The sequence below is a fragment of the Podarcis muralis genome, chromosome 8 (genome assembly GCF_964188315.1).
Source record: "Podarcis muralis chromosome 8, rPodMur119.hap1.1, whole genome shotgun sequence".
Taxonomy (NCBI): domain Eukaryota; kingdom Metazoa; phylum Chordata; class Lepidosauria; order Squamata; family Lacertidae; genus Podarcis; species Podarcis muralis.
This window is the reverse complement of record NC_135662.1, coordinates 38,353,099-38,370,932: the sequence shown is the minus strand read 5'-3', so window position 1 is coordinate 38,370,932 and position 17,834 is coordinate 38,353,099. Positions and strand designations below refer to the sequence as shown.

At 43.4% G+C, this 17,834-nt stretch overlaps 1 protein-coding gene and 1 long non-coding RNA gene across 2 annotated transcripts in view; both read left to right on the top strand.

Moving 5' to 3' along the window:
• The window catches only part of XKR4 (XK related 4), a 354,573-nt gene that overhangs the window by 212,855 nt on the left and 123,884 nt on the right, over positions 1-17,834 (top strand). The gene's annotated exons all lie outside the window — the stretch shown is intronic.
• The window catches only part of LOC114600606 (uncharacterized), a 101,968-nt gene that overhangs the window by 37,238 nt on the left and 46,896 nt on the right, over positions 1-17,834 (top strand). The window lies entirely within an intron of this gene.

The window sequence follows — 17,834 nt, the reverse complement described above, 5'->3', positions numbered from 1 at the left end:
ATACATCATCTTCAGAAATAAATGCCCCAAAAATTCTTGAATCCTGATCAGCCTACTCTGGTATATGGAACTGAGGCTATGGAAGAAAGAAATCAGCTAAGATGGGAACTTGAGTCTTTCAGGAGCTAAAAGATAAAGGAGATAGTGTGTGTGTGTGTGCGCGCGCGTGCGTGTGTGCGCGTGTGTGTGTGTAAAAGCCTGGTTGCTGCAGTCACTCTGGGCAGCTTAGAACATAAAAAACACAGCAACACATCATCAGTTAAAAACTTCCTGATGCTGGGTTGCCTTTAGATGTCTTCAGAAAGTTGTGTAGTTGTTTATCTATTTGACATCTGATAAGAGGGTGTTCAACAGGGGGGGCGGTGCTACTGTGGGCTCAAATCTTGGAGGACCCTTTTATAAACATAAAAGAAGTGCCACTGTTTTAATACAGGTAATTTATAGACATTACTCTTTCACATGTAATATTATTTCATGTTTAGTTAAACACTCGCCTTCCTGTTATACTCTTCGATTCTGCCTCTACTAGTGCAAGTTCCCCAAAAAGGGGAATTCTGGGTGAATTGCAGGATAGGGCAGGAAAGCACTTGTACGTCTTCAAAAACGTAGGACCTTCTGCACACACAGCAGGTGCTGAGCTACTGAGATAGGGACCCTTCCAAATAATTCATATACAATCCAGCAGAATTCTGTGTATATCAACTTAGCTTTAATAACATAAGTATTAATGCTTCCTATTACAGACACCTCATCAGAAACACTGCAACTATTTTATATGGACTAGTTAGCTTTGTAATGCTTATCAAATCGTTCTGAAAGAGCTCTTAATATATTTCCTGGCCTTTTTTGGTGTTTATCCCGAAGATTTTCAAGTGCAATCTTCGCCTGTTGAAAGAAAACCAGAGGAATACATTGTGTTAGAGGAATAGATTGCAAAATAGGTATTCACAGTTATTAATATCTGTGAGGAAAAAGCTAAAGGGATCAGAACCAGAGGCAACCCATTTATTCCAGCTATAGAAGCACAATATGTGACTTCTTTCTGGGATACACAACTGACTTTGTACACAGAGATGTGTTGCATGAGAGTCCTTGTCTCTCAACCCTCAAAAGTGGCTTCTTCAACATGGAGGTTTTGGCCAGAGCAGCCAGGGTGAGGAACCCCCCACTAGGAAACTGCTCATCTCTCAGTGAATCCAGCTCACTCTCTTTATGTTTACCAAGAGCACTGTATGAGAATGGCAGAGAAACAATCAAACATATGTGCCTTGGGCTGCTTTGTACACAGTAGTTACCTTGCATGGTTGTTACAATGTAGGATAAAAGGAGCGAACCTCAGGACAAGCAAGGCATAACCCCTTGCAGAAATAAATTTCTTATCTGCCCCTTTAAACAGGCAATCAATACCTGAAACTTGATGCAGCAAGAAAACAAGCAGAAAGTGCTTGGAGAAGGATCAGGCATACTAAACAATGTTCCAACCCTGTTCCCATCAGCCACCAGGACCCTACATGCTTCTGCCCTTAGCCCCCTCCCTTTGGGAGTCAGATTCCAATGTTTTCCTGGAGGAAGGGGGGAAGTGTAACATCCCCTGCAGGAGCAGGTGGAATAAGTCATGCAATGAAATACCATACAAATGGTATCTGTGTTTGACATTGTCTTCAGTGAAAGGAGCTTGCTGATGCATGAAATATAACAAATTACAATATATGTGTTGCAGGTTTAGAGTTGATAGCTTGGTAGTTGGTCAGGAATTATGGCACCGTTTAACAAAGCTGTATCCAATGCTCTCTTAAACACACATCAGTGTGTACATGCAACATATATCAACGTGTACAATGAATTGTCTTCCTCTTCAACCCTCTCCATATCCTCAAAAATTAGCACTAGGGTGGCTTGGAGGTACCTTGTCAGGCAAGGCGCTGGGCTCCCACGGCTTGCGGAGAGTTGCCTGCATGCCGAAGCCTGGGCGTGGTGAGCTCTGGGCGTGGTGACCTACAGCTTGCCTGGGTTCTTCAAGATGTGGATCCTTATATTACCCTACAGGTTGCTAAATTCCTAACAGACGTCCTCTCGTACAAGAGACGGAATGGAATGTTAGCTGATTATTGATAGTTATAAGAAGTTTCTATAATGACATCAGATATTGATTTTAGTGTAGTGCCAAAATTTTTAATCTTAATCTTAAACTTTTCTTATGAATGGCTAATATCTGACCTTGTGAGTTGTGAACTGTGTTATACAACTTGTGGTTTGTACAAGTCCGCTGTTTTATTTGTTTTGTTTTGTTTTGTTTTGTTGTGTTGTGTTGTGTTTCATGATGGGCGTAAAGCCGAATAAACATACATTTCATTTTGCGCAGCTCTCCTCAAGCTGTGGGAGCCCGTACTGGGCTCGCACGGCTTGCGGAGAGCTGCCTGTTCTTGGGGCTGGGGTCCGGGGAAGCTCGGGCTTCCCCCGCACCAGCCCCACGCCTGGGGAAAAAAAAATATTTCCCCCCCTTTATTTCCCCCCCAAAAAACTAGGTGCACCTTATGGGCCAGTGCGCCCTATGGGGCGAAAAATACGCTAAACCTCCAGAATGTATTTTGTATGCTCAACCCTAATATAGTGGGAAGAAGAAATCCCATTGCATGAGCAGATCTCTCTTTGTACCACATAGTTTTTTCTCCATTTAATTAGTCTCAACAAGTTAAGGAGAGGGAAAATTGAGTGATGGGCATAATGCACAAAAGTATATATAATGAACCCTATATCTAGTCATATAGAATGAGGAAATCAATATGTACAATAAAATTTAGAGCTGAAAGAGAAACCAAGAGGAAAAGAAATATTCTGCTTTTAAACTTCCAAGTTTAGAGTTAACTTACTCTTTCAGCCAGCTCTACAGCTGTTATATTTGGATCATATGGGATGGGTTCTCCAATAAATGTCCTCAATTTCACTGGAAACCCTCCGTAAATGGGAAGCACCATACATCGAGTTTTCTCATACAGCCATTTTGTCAGCCCTGTGTATGAAATGGAAGAAGATTCTGACGGAAAGCTACACCATATCAAATCTGAAATTAGTTGACATTCTCAGTGTTTAGCAATTGCAATAAATAGGAAGAGAGGAAAAGTTAAATAATATGAGTGCTTGGGAAAAGAGATACAGTGGTACCTCGGGTTATGAACACTTCAACTTACTTTTTTTGGGTTATGAACGATTGTAACCTGGAAGTACCGTATTTTTCGCTCTATAACACACACCAGACCATAACACACATGTAGTTTTTAGAGGAGGAAAACAAGAAAAAAATATTCTAAATGAAACAGTGGATGTATGATTTTTCATGCTGTGGCCGCAGACATGTGATCTGACGGTGAGTTTGGGGTAGCTCAATGCAAAAATCCTGAGGATCCATGTGGATCCATGCTAAAGTCGCCCTAAAGTCGCAGGGGCGCTGGGGGAGTGAACGGGAAGCAAGAGAAGGCGAACGATGCCTCTCTCTCTCTCTCTCTCTCTCTCTCTCTCTCTCTCACACACACACACACACACACAGAGTATCAATCCTAAAGTCGCAGGAGAGCGCAGGGGTGCTGGGAGAGAGAACGGGAAGCAAGAGAAGGAGAACGATCACACACACACACACACACACACACACACACAGAGTATAAATCCTAAAGTCGCAGGAGAGCGCAGGGGCGCTGGGAGAGTGAACGGGAAGCAGGAGGAGGAGACCGATAGCTCAAGCACACACACACACACAGCCCCTACAGTGGCTAATCCAAAATCGGACAGCAAAAAACTGCAGGCAGGGACAGAGAGCACGGGGTTGTTTTAAAGCAGCCAACCCCGCTCTGCTTCTCTCCCTCCTCCCCGGCTCGGCTCACTGACAGGAGCCGCTTACACCCACTTTGCTGTTTCAAAGCGAGCCACAGACTGCTCAAAACTGCAGCAGAATCCGTAGGCATTCGCTCCATAACACACACAGAAATTTCCCCTTACTTTCTAGGAGGAAAAAACTGTGTGTTATGGAGCGAAAATTACGGTAAGTTGTCCAAATTCTTGGAGGACTCGCCACTGCCTGGAAGCAAACCTGGACATCGGTGGGGCCTACAGAGCTCTCAGAGGCCTCTGCGAATGCAGGGAACCAAGCCCCAACATCCGAGGTGCCTGCAGGGCTCCGCGAATGCCAGGAGCCAAGCCCAGACATCCGAGGTGCCTAGAGCGGTTCTGCAAATGCCGGGAGCCAAGCCTCGACGTCCGAGGTGCCTGCAGGGCTCCGCAAATGCCAGGAGCCAAGCTCTGGCATTTGCGGTGCCTAGAGCGGCTCCGTGAATGCCAGGAGCCTAGTCCTGACGTCCACGGTGCCTGCAGGGCTCCACGAATGCCAGGAGCCAAGCCCCGACATCCGCGGTGCTTAGAGCGGTTCTGCAAATGCCTAGTCCTGACATCCGCAGTGCCTGCAGAGCTCCGCAAATGCCGGGATCCAAACACCAACATCCACTGTGGCTGCAGATGCTCTGCGACTGAGCTCCAGCCGCAGGAGCTCTCTGAGGCCTCCACGAATGCCGGGAGCCAATCCGATTGTGATTGTGGAAGAGGACCCGGAGCCCCCTCCAAACAGTGAGTTTGGAAATAAATTTTAATTTTTTTCATCTAAAATACTGTCTTGTTTATTATATAGTACAGTACATTGATTATTAGGGATCCGGGTGGCGCTGTGGGTTAAACCACAGAGCCTAAGACATGCCGATCAGAAGATTGGTGGTTCGAATCCCTGCGACGGGGTGAGCACCCATTGCTCGGTCCCTGCTCCTGCCAACCTAGCAGTTCAAAAGCACGTCAAAGTGCAAGTAGATAAATAGGTACCGCTCTGCTGGGAAGGTAAACGGCATTTCCGTGCGCTGCTCTGGTTCACCAGAAGCGGCTTAGTCATGCTGGCCACATGACCCGGAAGCTGTACACCGGCTCCCTCGGCCAATAAAGCGAGATGAGCACCAGAAACCCAGAGTCGGTGAAGACTGGACCTAATGGTCAGGGGTCCCTTTACCTTTACCTTTACATTGATTATTGCCATCATTTTATGGATCAATGGTCTCGTGAAACAGTAAAATTTGTGTTAAATTGCTGTTTTAGGGGGTGTTTTTTCATCATCTGGAACGGATCAATCCACTTTCTATTACTTTCAATGGGAAAGTCCGCTTCAGGTTAAGAATGCTTCAGGTTAAGTACAGACTTCCGGAACCAATCAAGTACTTAACCTGAGGTACCACTGTACTAGATATTCTGTCAGCTCTTTGCAATCGGTCATAAGTTGTGTACAATACACTACAAAATATGGTATGTTTCCTGTTCAGTTCCCCTCCATGTTAGGGTTGCTCCCACATTTATCAATTATAGCTTTCTGTCAAATCTAATAGAAAACTAAGCAAGGGCATGTTTACTCAGTACTGAGGCAGGCAGCACAGCTTTTGCAGATAAGTGGACATGGAATAAAATCTATAAGCGAGTAGTAAATAGATATTCTTTTAAAAAGATCATTTTACATTATTAAAATGTATATTGCCTGAGATCTCTTGATCAACCAAGGTCTTTAACTTACTTGTCTTTCCAATGGTCCTGTATGCTTCACAACTGTTTTGTGTAAAAATAGGGATGATGGGCTAAAAAAAAAAAAAAAGATGAAACAAACATGAAAAGAAAGGTGAGGATTGGATAATTATGTTGTCCCAACCATCCTGCCTTTATTTTTGTTATGGATTATGAAGAATGCTTCACATTTGTGATTATAATGAGAAGCAACTCATAAATGTTAATGTAATTGGCTTTAAAATTCCTGACACATCTATTCAAATCTCTCAGATGAAGAAAATTCAGAAGCTGTCCTCCAGATTTTCAGGAATTTAAGGGGAGGGGGGGAGAATTTCCTGGTTTGCCCTGAGGGGGAAAGGAAGCCAGGTTCAGCCAACCGGCTGCTGCTTTTTGGAGTTTGGGGGCAGCTCATAGGCAACGAGCACCCGAAAAAGGTCTTGGGGATGACCAGGAATCTGAGGCTCCTGTGGAGGTCAAAAGCGAGTTCCCAATGCGTCTGAGGTTCCATTTGGTGCTGGCCTAATCCGGCTGTCAAGCTGTGATCTCTGGGCTCCAATGTGTTCCAGCAGCAAGCTGCCTCGAATTTCCTACTCAGTGAGCAGCAGATTTCCCAGAAAATAAAACCAAGGAAAAAGGGAATTATTATTCAAGTGTCTTTAGCATTTGCATTTATTTGGCAAACTTCCAGGAGAACAAAAAGGGAGTCTTCTCTGGAATTAGTGAATATCCTGCATAGGAACCAGATGGCTGAAGCACTAAAGGAAACAAAGAAAGTCTGCCATCGGAAATAAAAGGAGGGGGACGGGGAAACTTTCTTTAAAAAAAAAAAAAGCATTCAAACTTTTATACTCCTCCCTCCTGGATTCAACTGGCGGCAGCTATAGCATCTCAGGAACTATTGGCAGACAATTTGGCTTTAATTGAATTGAGGCAAAAAGAGATGCTTTTATGATTTAGATCTATTGCTCAGCAATCGGGTGAAGCAATAAGGGATAAAATAATTGAGGCACCTGCAAATCTTCTTGAGACTCAGAAGCAGAAGGTACATCAAGCTGGTGATCATGCTTTCAGGGTTAAATCCTCGTATGCTAAGAAGAAAACATTTCCAGGAGATTGTTTGGTTCTTTGTTTATTCTAGAAATATCAAAGACTGAGTGCTCCAGACCTATTATGAGAAGGATCTTGAAATAGATGATGACTGGCAGCATTAAGATAAATTCTGCAGTGTAATATGTTTTGATGGATTCAATAATGGAATACTGAATAGTATAGTTTTTGTAAAATATGCAGGGATTTATGATATGTAAAGGGTTTTTTAAAGCAGTGTTGGGGAGAGCTGTGGCACTCCAGATATCATTTGACCCCCAAACAGGATATTTGCCATCCTCAGCTTTTTTAGATGCTGGATCAAGGATGTCAACACATTACGTCTTATCTAGGATAATCGTGAAGGCAATGCAGATTGCACAAAGATCACTCACCACTTTTGCCTCCAAAGCTGCCTGAGCAAAACCTGTGCGTTTACCCCACATTATGCAGTAATCGTGACTATACAGTGCTTCTCTAGCTCCACCAGGTGAAATGCCCAGTAAACGGCCTTTCTTCATCATTTCCACAATTTCAGCTTTCTTGTAAGATTTCAACCCGAGCACATAATAAAGCATCTGCAGCCCTGAAAAAATAAGCCCCAAATAGAAGAACGCATTTTATGTGAAACTTATTTAGGAAATAGTGTGGATACAATACAAGTGTCATTATTCCAAAGATATTGCACTATTATGGATCACAAGCATAGCTCTCTGCCAACCCATTTTAACTAGGATTTCATGGAGGCGGACTTTATGCTAATTCTTCTTTTGCTCAGTAGGCTTTTTTTGGAAAGCACATTGAGTGGGGTTGAGTGCTGAGGTGGCCACTTTTTAGACATGTGTTCCTCAAGTCAAGTCCGTAATACATTCAAGTTTGCATTATGATAAAAATACAGCTCACAGTGCCTTGTTCCACCATCCAAACCTTCAATCCCTTTAGGGTGCAGAGCTTTTGGATATAGTAGATACACACACACGGGGGGGGGGGGGGGGAGAGATACACGCATGGCACAGAGGAGATTATGCTGATGGAAAACTGCCTCCACCAGCAGAGATTGGTACACAGATATATGGGTGGAGGTTATATGCTGCATTAATTAGCCTAGTGGAAAACCTCCAAACAGCGCTCTGAGCTACTGGATCTCTTTGGACTCCTTCCTTCAAATGACCTTTCTGTGATGTCATAGTTTCCTGGGGTGGCTGCTGTGTGCATGCAGAGGAAGATGATGTGGGGGGAGTGGCAGTGGAGGGCCATGAACACTACAACAAGGGTGCCACATGTTTTTGATTGCAGTGTCACATGGGGGCATAAAAGCTGTGTGTGGGAATGCTTGATTGGCCATGTGTTTGGGTGGGGTCATGTTTTCTGGGATCTGTGTGCAGATTTGGTGATAGGTTGGACTTGCTATGAAAGCCTCGGACATGTCTTTGGGGCTTCACTTGGGCTTCTGCCCTTTTCCTTAGCTGTAGCTCCCACTCCATGCAAGCTGCCACCCAGTGGTGTTTGAATACAGAGGATTTTGCACAGCTGGTTTGCTAGTGCAGATGCTCCCAAGCAGAATCCCATACTTTGCATTGTTCTTTCCAGTAAGCAATATCCCATCTTTACTAATGCCAGAACTTTGCAAAACTCTTTGTACTTGAGGAAATCATCAACTTAGACACCCCAAAGCCTAGGCCTTGCCCTGTTCTGGTATTAAAGTGAACAGCAATTATTACATGAGAGCTTGTAGTCATAGCATAGGAATCAGATGACACATTTTCCAGATTCCTCAGTTTTTAGATCTCTGAGGAAGAATGTAGACAGAAAAGCATGGCATTTCTTCATGGAGACCATTTCTTCTGACTCAGTTGTGAATTGGAAATAATTATTCATCCTGCATTCATTCTCTTTTACTAGCAATGACTTGGTGAAAAAGTACCTTCATCTGCACTAACTAAACTATTTCACCTGTTGCTGCTATTTTATTTATCAGTTGTTTTTACCTGCTTTCCTGATATACAGTTTTATATTTTAAAGCATTTTTTTCATAGCTTATAGCATTGTTTTATGTCATATTTTACATGTTTTATGTAAAAAAGCATGATTTAAATTTAAATAATTTACCTGGTATCCAATACCCGACATGATGCAGTAATGAAAAGCATGTTCTCCCCGTCTCTAAAAAATATCTAGCCACAAAAAAGACATAGCCGATAGACATAACTCCATGATGATAAATAATAATCCCTGGTCCTTTAGGGATATGTTCTATACCAGTAAGTTCATAACCTGAAAATAATACAAAATGCAACAAAGAAATATTGCAACCATTACTGGAGGAAATCAGTGTGGTTCAGGGGGGAAAAAAATTAAGATCAGGTTAAAAGCTCTGTTATATGCTTTTGAATTATGAAGCTGGAGGAGACTCTTGAGAGTCCCATGGACTGCAAGAAGATCAAACCTATCCATTCTTAAGGAAATCATCCCTGAGTGCTCACCGGAAGGACAGATCGCGAAGCTGAGGCTCCAATACTTTGGACACTTCATGAGAAGAGAAGACTCCCTGGAAAAGTCCCTGATGTTGGGAAACATTGAGGGCACAAGGAGAAGGAGACGACAGAGGACGAGATGGTTGGACAGTGTTCTTGAAGCTACCAGCATGAGTCTGACCAAACCGTGGGAGGCAGTGGAAGACAGGAGTGCCTGGTATGCTCTGGTCCATGGGGTCACGAGGAGTCAGACACCACTAAATGACTAAACAACAACGACAATATGCTCCAGCATTCTGGATGCTAGGTTGTCAACCACACGGATCAAGACTTTCTCTGTGGTGGTCCCTTAATGAATGAAGGGATTTCTCCTCTCATAGAATGTTCCTTCCTTGCTTCCTTTTGAGCACAGGTGGAAACATTTTTGCCCAGTCTTTGAGTGAGCTAAAACTGTGTTTTGCTGTTTTAGTCTACTTTAAGCTTTTATATAGGGTTGAGCCCTTGAGACAGTTTAATGTGTTGTTATACTTATACTAAAGTTTTCTGAGACTTTTTTAATTTAAAGAGTAGTATCCCCCTTCTGTATGAGAGCTATCCAGGGCCTGGAGTATATTTCTTCCCCGTCCCAAAGAGCTCCAACTTCAGGCATCTTCAGACCATTCTCTGAATCTCTTTCTACCAAGTGAGAAAGCTGCTTCCTAGACACACACACCCTTGACCCAAACCTTATGGCCCAAACTTGGTTTTACAGTGGTACCTCGCAAGACGAATGCCTCGCAAGACAAAAAACACGCAAGACGAAAAGGTTTTCCGTTTTTTTAGTCGTTCCGCAAGACGAATTTCCCTATGGGCTTGCTTTGCAAGACAAAACGTCTTGCGAGTTCTTGCGAGTTTGTTTCCTTTTTCTTAAAGCCGCTAAGCCGTTAATAGCCGCTAAGTCGCTAATAGCCGCTAAACCGCTAATAGTCGTGCTTCGCAAGACGAAAAAACCGCTAGATGAAGAGACTCGCGGAACAGATTAATTTCGTCTTGCGAGGCACCACTGTAGTCGCGTATTTCTGATTTAAGTTTCAACACTTATAGTAACATGAGACCTGTGGGAAGCACTGAGAACATATAAAGAGTCCTATGGATCAGGCCAAAGGCCTCTGTATTAGACCATCATGTTTCCTGCAGTGTCCATCTAAATTAGTAGCCATCACCACATCCTGTGCTGACAAATTCCGTAGTTTGTGTACTTACAGTGGTACCTCGGGTTACAGATGCTTCAGGTTACAGACTCCGCTAACCCAGAAATAGTACCTCAGGTTAAGAACTTTGCTTCAGGATGAGAACAGAAATTTGAGGCAGCCTGCTGCAGGAGTGCATTGGAGTCCAGAGATCACAGTTTGACAGCTGGGTCAGCCTAGCAACAAATGGAACTGCAAACCCGTTGGGAACTCAGTTTTGACCTCCATAGAAACTACAGTGGTACATCAGGTTAAGAGCTTAATTCATTCTGGAGGACAGTTCTTAACCTGAAACTGTTCTTAACCTGAGGTACCACTTTAGCTAATGGGGCCTCCTGCTGCCACTGCGCCGCCATGGTGCGATTTCTGTTCTCATCTTGAAGCAAAGTTCTGTAACCTGAAGCATCTGTAACCCGCGGTACCACTGTACATAGCTGCTAATTGTGTCTCTGTGAGGGGTAAACAAATTCTCCAGGTTTCTTTTGGAGAAGAAGCATGCTTAAAATGTGGTTTAAATGTATGGTGTTTATGCAGCCACCAGCTGACCCTTTCTTTTGTAATCTGTCTTATTTATTTATTTTATCATTTATTGAATTTATATACCACCCTATACCTGGAGGCATCAGGGCGGTTCACGGAACCGCCTTAGTTTCATACTTCATAAAATGCTTTGTTTTTCTTATTACATAAATAAATAGCCATGCCTTTATTTTGATCCTTATGTAGCCAACCCAAACTTGTAGCCATTGTGACTCTGAGGGGGGTTCAGAGGTCCAGTCCTGATTCACTGTGGCAACTATTGTTCCATTGCTTCAAGCCTGAAATTCTGATCCCGTCCTATGAAATTATAGTGACTCATAAGGAAGAATTATTGCTATGAAAGAAACTTTTACTCACCATGCCATATCTTTCCATATATATCTATAATATGAGCAAAAAATTTCCTTGGTTTTTTCCAAATTTTGCTATCAGGACCAGTTTCTTGGTGCTTATTCATCTTCTTGTAAACATATAGCCCAAATGAGCAAGTACAGCCAACCAAATATATATCTATTATTAACGAACAAAGCAAAATCAGAAGCTTACGAAACCACCAAGGGTGAACCACTGAGCTCAGGTATTCTTCTAAATAAGGAAAACTAATCAAGTTTTGCAGCATTTGAGTAAACCAGCTCATTGTTTCCTGATCTTCAGCACCGAGCGTATGCCAATGAAATAAATATATGAAGTGAAATTTTCTTCAGTTGTGATGCTATTTCCCCCACTGTTTACCTGGAAAACAGAAAATGCAGCACATTGGTTTGATCTGTCATCCCAGGAACATTCATGAATACATGAAAATCTCATGCTGCTTAATATTTTCCTAGTTTTCCCCACTGTAACTTGCCAAGTTGCCGTATTGTGTTTCCAACGTCCATCATGGAGACTTCCAAAATTACAAATATATGACTCCATCATTTATCTGTTGTAAAGCAAGCTGGTTTCATTCCACTGCTGAAGGTTTTTGTTTTGTTTTGTTTTTTGCATTTTCAAAAACAGGAACAGAGAGCATCTTTTATCCAACACAGGCATGATGCCTTGAAGTAAAGTTGAAGGTCTGGCAGGGCAAACCTCCTCTTTCTTTTCATCAAGCATAATTTTAAATTTTACTCTGGGATTCATTCCCTGCCATATGAACCTTAATACTTTTTTCTGCCACTCTATGAAACATCAGATATCATTTATAATTGGAAGTACATTCATTTTGATGGCCAAAACAGTGATAGCTTCATTCTCTCCCATATTTCCAAATCTTTCTTTCTTTCCAAGCTTTTACATAGTTGTCTGGATAGATATTATGTTTTTTTATTGTTAACCAAATCCCCAGATATTTTATTTTTGTTTCTATTTCCCACCAACATTCCGATTCAATGTCTTTTTTCTTTGATTATTCTTTATTTTTTTAGCAGCATCTTGATTTTCCCTTTATTTTGTTTGCAGCCAGCCAATTTTACAAATCTACTTATCCCTTCTGTCACCTTCAGTATGCTCTTTCTGGGTTGTTCTAAGGTTAATACAATGTCATCCGCGAATGCTTTCAATTTGTAATTTTGCTGGCCCACTGGTATTCCATTCATTTTATACTTAATCCTTATATTTTGAGCCAGTACTTCTAATATTAATATAAATAACAGCGGGGACATTGAGCAACCTTGCCTCATCCCTTTATATATCATACATTTTTCTGATGTGTTGTTTACAATTATATTGGCCGTCTGCTCATTATAGATTGATTTTACACTTTTTATAAAGGTCTCCCCAAACCCCACTGCTGGAGTATTAAGGAAAGTGAGAAAGGGTCACTTCTCCAAGAGCCCGGCAAGGCCCTCTGCAGCCGCAGATATATCATGTGATGTATTGTGATATTGTGGTATTTAGCTGGTAATATATTGTGATGTTATAAACCTGATATCGCCCAGCCCTAAAACACACTGAAAGACAGACAGCATCTCTCTCTCTCTCTCTCTCTCTCTCTCTCTCTCTCTCTCTCTCTCTCTGCTGATGCCTGCACAGGAAGTGACAAATAACACAACTACCAGCACATTTGCAAACGAAGCAGGGTCCAGTATGGTTTCAAATAGAATGAGAGACTTTGATGAGATTCCTGCATTGCAGGGGGCTGACTAGATGACCCTTGGGACCTTTCCAAATCTACACTTTATGATTATCTGAACAAAAACTTTTACTTACATTCCTGGTAAGCCTAAATTGCCTTTGCTTCAGTCACCTCTCTCTTGAAGCAGCAGAAGTCTTGTCTGGTGCACTTTTTCGTAGGCCAATTTCCACCCCTATGGAGACATGTCCCTTTATGTGGCTGTTTAAAGAGACTCTGATGGGTGTGCCATCCAAATGAGGAAACGAAGAATTGTGAAAAAGAGGGAGTGCTTAGAGTGCCTGCTACTTGGAAGTTGTGGCCATTTGTAATTAACTGATGAGATCACATCTACAATAGCAGTCATATTGAACGATAACATATTGGGTCACAGAAAACCAGTTATTGATTAAGGAGTAAAGGTAGGAATTGTGACAAGATATGCATGTAAAAGGATCATCCTGCAAAACGTAAACCTTAGTAACATGTCATGTTTACAATATTGAATCCTAGCACTGTAAAAGCTCTTCCACTGGACCTGCCATTTAGTTCTACAATTATTTAGTATAATTAGGTCTTTATCGTCCCTCGAGAGACAGCCAAATTTAAATACCAATTTGACACACAGCTGTGAGGCATTTGCGAGCTTTTTTGCCGAGAAGTTCTTTTTGTTCCGCCATGACCTCCCTGCCAATTTGGATACAATAAAGGAACTGGAGGCCCCTCGACTGTCCTCGGGCCCAGTATTGGACCACTTCGACCGGATATCCCCAGCCGATGTGGACAGACTCCTCCAAGCTGGAAAGCCCACCACCTGTCCTCTTGACCCGTGCCCGTCTTGGCTGATTAGAGCGTGTCCAGACGAGGTGCGGGCCCCCCTAGGGGATATCATCAATTTGTCCCTTGGCACATGGACATTCCCAGGGGAACTGAAGGAGGCAGTGGTGCGCCTGCTCTTAAAGAAAACATAATTATATCCTTTAGATTTAACCAATTACCGCCCGGTTTCGAATCTTCCGTTCCTGGGTAAGGTGATTGAGAGAGCGGTTGCTGAACAGCTTGGTGGGTTTCTGGATGAAACATCGGCTCTGGATCCATTCCAGTCCAGCTTCCGTGCTGGTCATGGGACCGAGACAGCTCTGGTCGCCCTAACAGATGATCTCCGTAGGCAGCTAGATCGAGGCAGATCGGGGCTGCTGATTCTTCTAGACCTGTCAGCAGCCTTTGACATGGTCGATCATGAACTCCTGGACCACCACCTTGCCGACGTGGGGATCCAGGGCACAGTCCTTCAATGGCTGTGCTTGTTTCTCTCTGGTCGGGGACAGAGGGTGGCGCTTGGGGGGGGGGGAATTGTCATCGCGCCACTCCTTGGTGTGTGGAGTGCCTCAGGGTGCGATACTCTCCCCGATGCTTTTCAACATCTTTATGCGCCCCCTCGCCCAGCTTGTCCGGAGTTTTGGGCTGGGTTGCCATCAGTATGCTGATGACACCCAACTCTATATGTTCATGGATGGCCATCCTGACTCGGCCCCAGACACACTGATCAGATGTTTGGATGCTGTGGCTGGATGGTTACGTGGGAGCCGGTTGAAGTTAAATCCTTCGAAAACAGAGGTCCTGTGTCTGGGACGGGACTATATGGGATTAGGGGGGGCAACTCCCATCTCTTGCGGGGGTGCAATTAGTGCCAGCACCGTCCGCTAAGAGTTTGGGTGCAATCTTCGACACCTCCCTTTCCAGGGAGGCGCAGATTGCAGCTATAACAAAGGCGGCATTTTTTCATCTCCCCAAGCTAAGCAGTTGGCTCCTCACCTCTCTCGCCCTGACCTAGCCACTGTGATCCACGCGACGGTCACCTCCAGACTGGATTATTGTAACTCGGTCTACGTGAGGCTGCCCTTGAGACTGAGCCAGAAACTCCAGCAGGTGCAGAATGCCGCGGCGAGACTCTTTAAGGGGTCCTTGCTGCGAGATCACATGCTATACCAGCTGCACTGGCTCCAGGTGGAGTACAGGATCAGGTTTAAGGTGCTGGTTTTAACCTTTAAAGCCCTATACGGCCTAGGACCCTCATACCTACGGGACCACTTCTCCTGGTATGTCCCACAAAGATACTTACGGTCTTAAAATAAAAACATCTTGAAGGTCCCAGGCCACAGAGAGGTTTGGCTGGCCTCAACTAGAGCCAGGACTTTTTCGGCTGTGACTCCGATCTGGTGGAACGCTCTGTCACAAGAGACTAGGGCCCTGCGGGACTTGACATCTTTCTGCAGGGCCTGCAAGACAGAGCTGTTCCACCAGGCCTTTGGGCAGGGCACAGCCTGACTCCCTCCTTCGGCAATCTTTGCGGAGCTGTGGCCCAATGGTTGCCATTGGTTTGATTTGAGTTAATTTTATAATGAATGATTTTAGAGTGTTGTGTTGTTCTGTTGTACTGTTTTATTGTTGTTAGCCGCCCTGAGCCGGGCTTCGGCTGGGGAGGGCGGGATATAAATAAAATTTATTATTATTATTATTATTATTATTATTATTATTATTATTATTATTAATTCAACAGCAGCATGTGTATGTGGATTTCATTAACACCTACTAGGTTTGAATATTGAATCTCAAGTAATCATCCTCAGTAATCAATCCTACACTAATAAACTTGACCAGCTACTTGTGCTCTAGGCATTGTCTAAGATCTCCAATACCATCTGTTTGATTGTTTGGTTAAATTCTGCCATGCTGATTTTTCTGCAGGCAGCTCATCAAAAAGCTTCTTCACTCGTTGCTCCTGCAGTATGCTTTGCTTTCTCAGGAGCTCCAGAAATTCCAGGTTGACCTGCTTTGACATCAAAGGGTCTCCGGCTTTCAGTACATGTTCAACAGGTGGGGGTGTAGGATCCATGTCCAGCATGCATTCATCAGTTATGCCAGAGCAATACTGTAATTACATACACATATGGTGGTCTTAACGTTTATTTCTCAAAAAAACATGAAAGTGATATGAAAGTAGCCAAGACAAATGTGCCACAGAAACCCACCAACCCTTGTAAAGGCCGACTAGGTAAAGGTTCTTTTGGCATGTGTGTGGAGGAAATAAAAAGGCACCTGTTAGGATGGGTAGTGCAGAAGGCAGGAATGCCAACAAGAAGAAAACCCAGAGCCACTGATTGTACTTGTGCCCCCAGTCCTCGTCTCTGCTGAGTACTACAATGGCAACAGGAATTGAGGAGGAGAAAACTGCCAGGCAGTGGCATCCCCATGTCATAAGTGTGAAGGCAGACAGGAAGGGCCTGGCAGAGGGCAGATTGCCGTTTTATCAGTTTTAATTGCACAGCCTGAATTTGGCTCATCAGCCCTAATGCAACAGCTCCCACTGGCCAAATGGACCCTTTCTCTACAGTCTATCTCAACACCTGAATATTTTAGAACTAATGGTTTTGGACAGGGAAGCAACTAAGAAAATGAGAGATTGCAAAGAACTAGAAGGATCAATTCTCTTTTATCTTTTTATCATTTTGCTATTCCTTCCTTTCCTTGGTACAGCCTATTAAGGAGAAGCTATCTGCTTCTCCAATATGGAAGTAAGATGGTAGTGAAGGCAGCAGAAAGAATATGGGAAATGACTGCTACAAAATTTTACAACTGGGATAAATCATTCCTGATATTCAGATATCTGATTGGGGCATTGGGGTTATTTTTTTGTAATCCAATAGCTGAGGGTTTTGTGAGGGGAACAAACCAGTGTATTGCATCACTTGTACTTATCTGGAGGTAGAGGGAAAGTGGGAAAGATAGTGGCAAGGTGGGTGTGAATTAAACACATCAATGGATCCACTCCACTGATCCTGCTTGTTTCTTTATACCATGCTGACCTCGCTTCCAACTTGCCTTTCCCCCTCTACCTCCTGTTAAGCAGCAGCAATGTGACCAGTCAGAGGTCAGGTGAGCAGCAGCGCCCCTTCACACTCTGACAGTGCTGTAACCCATCACGGTGCAATGCAGTGGCATGTAAGAAAATGTGTTCTACACTTGCTGTGCCTCCTTAATTGCTAGGTATACCAACACCTCCAACTAAGCTGGCATGGTTTTGAAATGGACTGGCACACCCCATTAAGGTGATATCCACCCTGCATTGTTGAAACTCTCACTATGTGGGCAGTGAGAACTTCAATCAATGATGCTATCAGGATGACAAGAATGGAGCCACTTCTGAATGAATACCACACAAAAATTGCAACAAGTATGATTGATTTCCCATGACTGCTTACTTGAATATTTTCTGTGTATATTTCTGCAGCTTCCATTATTCTCGCATCATTATTTTAGTAAAAAGAACTAGTCACTTTGAGGAATTTTGTCAAAAAGCAGGATATGAATCTAAATAAATGAAATAAACCATTTAAAGATTAAGAAGCATACTGTGCCCAAATTTTTACTGTATTTTTTGCTCCATAAGTTGTACCTGACCATAAGAGGCACCTAGTTTTTAGAGGAGGAAAAAAAAATAGAAAAATATTATGCACAGAGCGTGTAAGCGGATCTCAATTTTCTTGCTTTAACACAAGCAAAGCAAGAGCTGCTTACATGGCTTCTGTTTCCCTTTGCGCAGCTCTCACTTTGCTTGCTCATCCCTTCAGAGGCATCCCTCAGCTCGCGACTGCAGCCGCAGCCGAGGGATCCCTCTGCCATTCCAGTGCTTTCGCTCCATAAGACGCACAGACATTTCCCCTTACTCTTTAGGAGTAAAAAAGTGCTTGTTATGGAGCGAAAAATATGGTATTTCCATGGCACAATCTATGTCCATGGCACCATGGCAATGACCATAATACTGTGAGGCAT